The sequence below is a fragment of the Bos grunniens genome, chromosome 11, assembly GCF_055505025.1.
Source record: "Bos grunniens cultivar Pamir isolate PY7600 chromosome 11, Bosgru_T2T1.0, whole genome shotgun sequence".
In the NCBI taxonomy this organism is placed as follows: domain Eukaryota; kingdom Metazoa; phylum Chordata; class Mammalia; order Artiodactyla; family Bovidae; genus Bos; species Bos grunniens.
This window is the reverse complement of record NC_141175.1, coordinates 78,462,581-78,470,912: the sequence shown is the minus strand read 5'-3', so window position 1 is coordinate 78,470,912 and position 8,332 is coordinate 78,462,581. Positions and strand designations below refer to the sequence as shown.

General features: G+C 45.6%; 1 long non-coding RNA gene across 3 annotated transcripts; it reads right to left on the bottom strand.

The window, feature by feature from the left end:
• Nucleotides 1–582: 582 nt before the first annotated feature.
• Nucleotides 583–7,875, bottom strand: LOC147363367 (uncharacterized). Of its 3 annotated transcripts, none has more exons than XR_015137016.1 (5): nt 7,769–7,875; nt 6,973–7,373; nt 5,974–6,074; nt 5,148–5,267; nt 583–3,524 (listed from the first exon to the last, which is right to left on the bottom strand). It is a non-coding gene; the product is annotated as an uncharacterized LOC147363367 (long non-coding RNA). The 3 variants fall into 3 exon arrangements; XR_015137018.1 differs by having other exon boundaries at nt 3,051–3,186; XR_015137017.1 differs by lacking the exon at nt 7,769–7,875 and having other exon boundaries at nt 6,886–7,021.
• Nucleotides 7,876–8,332: the final 457 nt, after the last annotated feature.

The window sequence follows — 8,332 nt, the reverse complement described above, 5'->3', positions numbered from 1 at the left end:
AGGAACTGAATCTGTCAGCACCTGGAGCTTGGACTTCCTAGGCTCCTGAGCTATGAGAAATACCTATGTGTTGTTTAAGCCACCCAGTCTATGGTATTTGGTTATAGAAGCCCGAACTGGGACTTCCCTGGTGGTCGAGTGGTTGAGAATCCACCTTCCAATGCAGGGAACGTAGGCTCAATCCCGGATGGGAAACTAAGATCCCACCTGCCTTGGAGCAACAAAGCCAGGCGCTGCAACTAGAGGAGCTCAAGTGCCTCAATGAAGACCCAGAACAGCCCCCCAAAAAAGAAGCTGGAGCTAAGACAGATACATTGAATCATAGCAGTGTTATTCATAATAGCTGCAAACTAAAGACCCAGAACAGAGACCCCCCCAAAAGAAGCCAGAGCTAAGACAATTACATTGAATCATAGCAGTGTTATTCATAATAGCTGCAAACTAAAGACCCAGAACAGAGACCCCCCCAAAAGAAGCCAGAGCTAAGACAATTACACTGAATCATAGCAGTGTTATTCATAATAGCTGCAAACTAAAGACCCAGAACAGACCCCGCCAAAAAAGAAACCAGAGCTAAGACAATTACATTGAATCATAGCAGTGTTATTCATAATAGTTCCAAACTAAAAATAACTCAAATGTTCATCAACTAATGAATAGATAACAATGGAATACTAGTCAGCAACGAAAAAGTAATGAGCTACTGACACAAGTTATAACATGGGTAAACCTCAAAATTTTATGCTAAGTGAAAGAAGCCATACATAAAAGAACACGTATTGTATGATTCCACTTATACCAACATATCCAAACAGGCAAATCTTTTGGCTAGCTGGGACTGGTAGTTTAACAGCAATTAACTGGAAATGGCCCAATAGCTTTCTAGAGGGTGATAGACATGTTCTAACACTAAATTAGATGATGGTTATAGTGATGCACAACTCTGTAAATTTACTAAAAATCACTGAATTGTGAGCTTAAAAATGGTGCAATTTGTGGTATATAAATCATACCTCAATAAAATTATTTTTGTAATATGCTAAAAATTTTTTAACTGTGCTGCAAATGATACCACTGAGAAAATGAAAAGACTACCCACAGAATAAGATAAAATATGCAGAAAGCATATCTCTGACAAAGGGCTTGTATCCAGAATACATAAAGAACTCTTGCAATTCAATAATAAAAAGATAAAAAGCCCAACATAAAAATGGGCAAAGGATCAAAACAGATATTTCTTCAGAGAAGATATGCAAGTAGACAATGAATACATGAAAAGATGCCCAGCATCATTAGGCATTCAGTTCAGTTCAGTTCAGTTCAGTCGCTCAGTCGTGTCTGACTCTTTCCAACCCCATGTATCGCAGCACACCAGGCCTCCCTGTCCATCACCAACTCCTGGAGTTGACTCAAACTCACGTCCATCGAGTCGGTGATGCCATCCAGCCATCTCATCCTCTGTCTTCCTCTTCTCCTCTTGCCCCCAATCCCTCCCAGCATCAGAGTCTTTTCCAATGAGTCAACTCTTCGCATGAGGTGGCCAAAGTACTGGAGTTTCAGCTTCAGCATCATTCCTTCCAAAGAAATCCCAGGGCTGATCTCCTTCAGAATGGACTGGTTGCATCTCCTTGCAGTCCAAGGGACTCTCAAGAGTCTTCTCCAACACGGTAAATGCAAATCAAAACCACAAAACCAAATGATATATATACATGGCTGAGTGCCTTTGCTGTTCACCTGAAACCATCACAACATTGCTAACCAGCTATACCCCAATACGAAATAAAAAGTTTAAAATAAAAACAAATAAAAGCACAAAACCAGATGAGATACCCACTAGGAAGGGCATAATAAAAAAAATGGATAAATGAGTGTTAGCAAGGGTGTAGAATCCTCAAATATAGCTGGAGGGAATGTAAAATGGTGCAGTCACTCTAGAAAGGGGGTCCTCAACCTCCTGACTGTGGATTGGTACAGCTGGAGGTGAGCGGCCGGCAGGCAAGCAAGTGAAGCTTCATCTGCCGCTCCCCATCACTCCCCATTGCTTGCATTACTGCCCGAACCATTGGTTGCATTGTCTTCCATGAAACTGGTTCTTGGTGCCAAAAAGGTCAGGGGCCGCTGCTTTAGAAAACAGTTTGTCGGTTCCTTGAATTGTGAACATGAAGTTTCCTTATGTCCCAGAAATTCCATCCAGGATAATGCTCAAGAGAAATGAAAACATATGTCTAATAAAAATATCATAATTGCAGTATTTGTTACAGCCCCAAAATGGAAACGACCCAAATGTCCTTCAATGGCTAAATGAATAAATTAAATGTGCTATACCCATATATTGTATTCATCAATAAAAAACAAGGAAGCACTGATATATGCTGCATCATGGATGAATCTTGAAATATTATGCTAAGTGCAAAGAGCTGGTCACCAAGGACCAAATACTGATCAGACAAATCTTTAGAGAGAGAATGTAGCCCTAGTGGTTGCCTAGGACTGGGAGGAAGGGCGTGGTTTGGAGGAAAACGGGGAATGAATACTAATAGGAACGGTGTTTCTATTGAGGGTGACAAAAATGTTCTAAAATTGACTGTGGTGATGGTTACAGAATTTTGTGGACATACTGAAAATTGCTGAATTGTACACTTTAAATGGGTGAACTATATGGCATATGAATTATATCTCAGTAAAGGTGTAAAAGCAAAACAACAGTGTACGCTGCTGTTGCCAATATCACCGCTATGTTCCCAGAATCCTCACATCGTTGTTTTCTTGATGTCTTCTCAGTTCTTCCCAGAACAGCCCTTTGGCCCTTTCTGCAGCCCTCCCATCGTGTATTGGAAGGATCAGTGGGCAGAGGGTCAGTAGACAGGTGCGAGGCCCAGTCCTAGGAGCCTGGCTTGGGTAGCTCGCAGATCCTCTTTGGGGTCCAGTCTCCATGACGTTCCTTTCTGATTTGTTTTCTCATTCATTCAACAGGTGTGTTTCACTCATTCATCAGCACAAACGCTGAGAGCTCACTGTGTCCTGGTACAAGTCTAGGTGCCAGGGGTACCGCTGTGACTGGGACAGAATGGCTGCCCTCCTGGAGCAGGTGGGACGAGGAAGTGCAAACAACATTACTGCTCTACGTACACTGCAGAAAGCATGTGTGGCTGACTCCCTGTGGCTTCCAGGTGGTAAAGAATCCACCTGCCAATGCAGGAGACACCAGTTAGATTCCTGGGTCAGGAAGAACCCCTGGGAGAGGAAATGGCAACCCACTCCAGTATTCTTGCCAGAAAACCCCATGGACCAAGGAGCCTGCTGGGCTACAGTCCATGGGGTCACAAAGAATTGGACACGACTGAGCAACTGAACACTCAGCACTGGCTCCTTGAGGTCAGAAACATGCCCGGCTTTTCCTCCTGCTAAGGCTCATACAGGGAGGCACCTGTAGATCGTGAATACACTTGGTACTTAAACTGGATAATTCCTTGAGTAAATCCTTACAAATAATGCTGTGACATTCGATTCCCAAAGGAGTATTCCTGTAGTAGAAGGGAAGAGACCTTAAGTCACCTACTCATTCATTCATTCATACATACATACAAGTGCTTTGAGCATCTTATAGTAGTTAAATCATTTTGTCTGCCAGTGATAGAAACCTAATTTAAACTGTCTTAAGCATAGAAAGGAATTTGTCGGCTAAAATAACTAAAAAGGTACAAGGGTCGCTTGATCCAGGTGTGCACACGGCATCAAGAACACCTCTCAAGCCCGTCTTCCTCTGACGGGCTCCATTCCTGAGTGAGTGCTCCTTTGGTGGAGGTAAAGTGGCTGTAGATTGGCCCAGAATCTCATCTTCCAGTTCAATACTGCATGAACAGTGAGCTCTTCCTCCCCTAATTTCCCTTTCTTAGGCTCCCTCTGCCCTTTCCCTCCAAAGTCCTGCCTGGGCTTCTGTTGAATTGAGTTCAGTCTTGAACTCATCACTGCAGTCAGAGAATGAAATGAGCTAATTCCTAATTCACAGGGCCTGGGCATTTGCCATGGGTGGGAGCAGTCAGCCCTGTTCCAGAAACAGCAGAAACTGGAGAACAGATGCTTCATAAACAAACAAAAATAACCCATGTCCCCACACACTTCGATACCAGGCCCATCAACTACTGTCTTACTTATATTTGTCTTACTTATATTACTGTCTTACTTCTATTTGTCATGCATACAGGACATGAGAGAAAGATGACAGGGGTTTAGAGAAGATGCAGCGGCAATTCAGAAAGTGGGGGATTATCTTCCCATATGGGGAACCAAGGATCACCTCATGGAAGAGGTAGCATGTGAACTTGACTTGGAAGGATGAGTGGAGTTTTTCATATGTATCCATGAGAAGGGGCACTCCAGGCTGGGAGAACTGTGTGACCTAAGGCTTGGGGAAAGTTGGTGATTCAGTGTAGCCAGAACACAGGCCCAGGAAGAGGTGATGTAGCCTCGGAAGGAAGAGGTAGAAGCAGGGATCAGATCTTAGGGGCCTCGGGTACCAGGGTAAAGAGCTTAGATGAGAGTCTAGGGAAAATAGGAAACCACTGAAGCCTGTGACCATGGCAGGGATATCACCTGGGACATTAACCTGCTCAGATCCCTTAAAAGGAGGAAAACACAAAGAGCAACCAGTTAAGAGACTGCAGGCATGGTTTAAGCAAAAAGTAAGAGAATCTGAAAATCCCTGGCACCTCCAACCCAGCGTGTCCAAGACAGAAGCAGAAGCCAGCCAGCTTGGCTTCCCCATGCCCCTTTTCTACCCAGGTGTTCTGCCTTAATGAATGGTATCATCATCCCCACGTGTCATCCAGGACTCCCCCCTTCAATGAACTCATCCACGAAGCCAGTCCATTTTCCCTCCTAAATGTTTCTTGAATGTACTTGTCTTGTTCCTCTGCACCACCTTACTCCTCAGGCCGCCATCATTTGTTGCTTGGATGGCTCCAACGGCCTCCTCACTGACCTCGCAGCCTCCAGCCTTATCCCTTTTCAACTTTTGGTTCAGCAGCCAGTCATCGGTTTAAATTACAGCAGCTGGGGACTCCCTGAGGACCAACCCCCTTCAGGATGTGGTTTCCAGCCTCACGTCTTCTGCACCCGCTAGCCATTCTGAGCTGTATTCGACTCACCCAGTGGAGCTGATCTCGTTCCCCTCCGGACATGCGCAGGCTGCTTCCTCCTTCCTCTGCTCTCCCTCACACTAATCTCCCACCTCCTTTGTTCCTGGTGTAGGAGCCGGAGGGCTGTTCCTGGTGGGAATGTGTTTGGGAGGTTGGGAGACAAGAGACAAGAGTGGGTGGAGAGCTGTAAGTTCCCTGTGGAGGACGTGTTCCTCGTCTGCCTGGTCCTTGCCTTCTCCTAGGAAAAGCAGCGCCCGCACCCCTGCGTTTTGTAAACTGCTCCTAACACTCACCGGTGTGGTCCAATGGGAGCTGCCATTTCACATGGTCTTGCCTCCCTGTCATAGGGATTAATTGTGAGGTGGGTGACTGACTGACCTGGTCGTGTCCCTCTCCAGAAGTTTTCTAACTGGAGCTATGGGGAAGCGGCCTCTGTCCTTTTCAGCTGCGAGACTGAAAAGCTAGATTGTGGAGCTCCAAGCTGCCAGGTGTCCTGCCTTGTGGCAAAAGGTAACATTCGGAGATAAATGAAAAAGACAGGCCAAGGGAGCGGTCCTGACCAGGTTCTGGCCACTTTTAAGATCCAGGGTGGTCGTTAACTTGACATCTCATAGAACAGTGCTTCCCAGGCTCTCAGTGGGGAAGAGTCAGATTTTTTTTTTGCCCAATCTTACTATAAATCATAACTTTGGTTAAACACAATACAAAACTTAGCAAAAAAAAAATCCTGCACACATTTTTAAAGCCTCAGTTTCTACTATTATATTCAACTAACATTAATTTGTCGATTTGCTATAAAAATCTGTCAACACTTGATCCCAGTTTCTGCACTCACCTTGTCATGGACTGTATCAAGCAGCCAGTCTGTGGCCCACACTTTGAGGAGCCCTGCTCCAGAGAACACTATCCACCCGTGCTGGCCCCAGCTCTGCATTCCTGCCGGTAGCAAGGGGGAAACAAAGAAGTGTAGGGCAAAAAAAATGTTTTTAAAGGAATGCAGTCCAAGGGGGAGGAGAGGTCAGGGAGGGAAGGACTAGGAGTTTGGAATTAGCAGATGTAAACTAGTATATGGAGAAGGCACTGGCGACCCACTCCAGTGTTCTTGCCTGGAGAATCCCAGGGACGGGGGAGCCTGGTGGGCTGCTGTCTATGGGGTTGCACAGAGTCGGACACGACTGACGTGACTTAGCATCAGCAGCAAACTAGTATATATAGGATGGATAGACAACAAAGTCCTACTGTTTAGCACAGGAAACCATATTCTATATCCTGTGATACCCATAATGGAAAAGATATACAAAAGAGTTATGTATGTAAATATATATACATATATATCTTGTACAACAGAATCATTTTGCTATACAGCAGAAATTAACACATTATAAATAAACTGTACTTCAATTAAAAAAAAAAAGTAATGCCAAAATTTCACACATCCCTTTCATTCCATTCCACTGGTGAAAAATGTGGTCACACTTAGTGGCAAAGAAGACCAGGAAAGATGGTTCTTAGTTGGGTGGACTTGTGCCATTACTAAAAAGTTCCATTACTAAAAAGATAAAGGGCATGACGGTTATGGGAGACCACAGCTTCTGTCACACACTCCTAAGAGTCACCAGGAGTCTGCCCTCAGGGGCTGACTCTATGCTTGGGGGTGTGGGAGGCTTGGCTACATAGGGACTGTATTTCAGGTATCTGCCATTCTCTGCAGTGAACTACCCCAAATTTAGTGGCTTAAAATGACAACCATTTTCCTGGCTCATGATTTTACTGGTCAACAATGTGGCTGGGTTCATTGGGAACCCTGCTGGTGGTATTGCCTGGGGTCTCTCACACAGCTGCAGTCATCTGGTGGTCTGATTCGGGCTGGATAGGCTCAGATGTCTTCACACACGCAACTAGCAGTTGTCAATCTTCAGGCTGGGATGCTTCGGTTTTCCATGTGGGCTCTTCAGGAGATGAGCTCAGGCTCGCTCACATCCTCGTTTCCACTCCAACCACAACAGAGAGAGGGCAAACCTCACACAAAGGAGGGTTTCAAGCCTCTGCTTGCATCACATTTGCGAATGGCCCACTGGCCAAAACAGGGCACGTCTCCAAGCTGGGATTCCAGGAGAGGAGAGAGGACATCACTTCTTGATGAGAAAAGCAGTGATGTGACATCACTAAGGAGCATGGGAGGGATGCTTCATCACATCGTCACAAAGAGCCTTCCATGGGAACCTCAGCTTCCACCTACAGGAAGAGGAATGTCCACCATCATTCAGGCTCTTGTCAGGTCCCAAGGGAAAATAATCCTGCCAGTGCCCCAGGGAAAGAGTTCTCTTTTTCAGGCTTCACCCTGCATCTCAAAGGCTGCCAGGAACCAAAGCAGTCCCCAGAAGCAGAAGGTCTTCCTCTGTCTCTCTGCTGAGCTGCAAGGTCTCCCTCATGGCACATCTTCCCCCTCTGTGTCTGTTCCATCCTCCTCTCTGCTAATTGCTTTATTTCTCTTTACTTCTGGCACCTGCTCCCTCACTATTTCTGCTGGCCCCAGGCATCAACCTATGGCACCCTTTCACCTTCTGGCCCAGCTGTTAACCAGCTCAACCTCTCCATGTTTCCCCTGTTCCAATTCCAGAAAGTATCACCTTGATTAGCTGGCTCCCATCCTCAATCTGGACCACACTGAGGTGGGCAGGTCAGCCTATGGATTGGCTGTCTGGAGCTCAGGTGCCCACGTCTCATCCAATCACCTGGGGAAGAGAGGAAGCACTACTGTAGGTCAATCTGTGAATCTGAAAAAAAGATACAGCTGTGTCCTAATCATCAGAACCTGTGAATGTGACTATTTGGGAAAAAAAGGTCTTTGTATTAATAGATATGGTTGAGATAAAATTATCCTGGATTATTCAAACGGGTCCTAAATTTAAAAACATGTCCTTCTAAGAGATGTGTAGAGAGGAGGCTGTGGGAAGATGGAGGGGGAGGCTGGTATCATGCGGCCACAGCCAAGAAATAGCTGGCACCGCCAGAAGCTAGAGGACCCAAGAACTGTCCCTACGGCACCTGGAGGGAGTGCAGCCCTGACGACACCTTCATTTCAGAACTTGAGCCTCCACAACTAAATGAATTTGTTATTGCAAGCCACCAAGTTTGTGGTAATTTGTTACAGCAGTCTAAGAAACTAATACAAGCATATTGCTCAAAATATA